Raw genomic sequence first — 1,050 nt, forward strand, 5'->3', positions numbered from 1 at the left:
CGACCATCTGCTCGGGGGAAAGCGCGGGCAAAATCCTGAACAGCCAAGGAGGGGGAGAGGTTGCAAGGAAGATGAAGATGATTCAACAACCCGCCAGCGCTTGAGGAGGCAGGGAGGGAGGGCAGGACAAGCACCTGTGCCTCGCCCAGAGCCATGGCATACACAGGAACACGGAAGGGACAACAAAGAGGGAAAAGAGGGGAAGACGTACTCTCCCGCGCTCGGCATATCCCCGTATAAGGTGGCGAGGACGACTCGGTCGTACAATTGGGGCATCATGATAAGTTCGGAAGACATGTTAAGGAGCGTGCCTGGGAGTGGTAAGCGGGGGGAGGGGAGAAAGGAATGAAACGGCTGCATAGACAGGAAGCCACAAAGAAATATTATTCATGGACGTCAAAAGTCGCCAGAGCTCTGTCAGACAGTCTGAAGCCAAATCCTTCCACCTCCCATAACGGAAAGAAGAAAGACAAGGTGGGACTGGAAGAGGAACCAGCCAAAAACCGAACATTAAGTCCTCGAGCATTCGGAAAGGGAGGAGGAAGGGAGATGAGGATCAAGCACCGAGCCAAGTATCTGAAAAAGAGGAAAATGTCGCCCCTACCTAGCTGGGTGCGTATGCCGAGTGTAGCGTTCTCTTTTTTCTGGGAGGGTACGGGAGAGAAAGGGTGGATATGCTTCATCCTCGACAGTCTACGTGGCAACACCTCGCGACCGCATCAGCCTCGTGCACCCTCCCGTCCTGGCCTCCTCCCCCCCACACCACGCCTGACCTGGTAGTCGCTACCGTTCATAAAAGTATCCACGACGAAGTCAACCATGGGGCAGGCCCGATAGGCCGACAACAAATAGTCCATGGCGGGGCTGTGGGGAGGGAGGAGAGGGAGAGAGGTGGGCGAGGGCACTGCCAGGGTCGTCTTCGCCCTCTCGCTACCCTTTCCCACCTCTCTCCCTCCCTCCTTCCCTTCCTTTGTCAAACATCCCAGCTCTCTTCGCCCCCCCCACGCAACTACTATTTCTTCCCCTCCCTCCCTCCCTCCCTCCCTCCCT

This window comes from Nannochloropsis gaditana (assembly GCF_000240725.1).
Source record: "Nannochloropsis gaditana CCMP526 unplaced genomic scaffold scaffold390, whole genome shotgun sequence".
In the NCBI taxonomy this organism is placed as follows: Eukaryota; class Eustigmatophyceae; order Eustigmatales; family Monodopsidaceae; genus Microchloropsis; species Microchloropsis gaditana.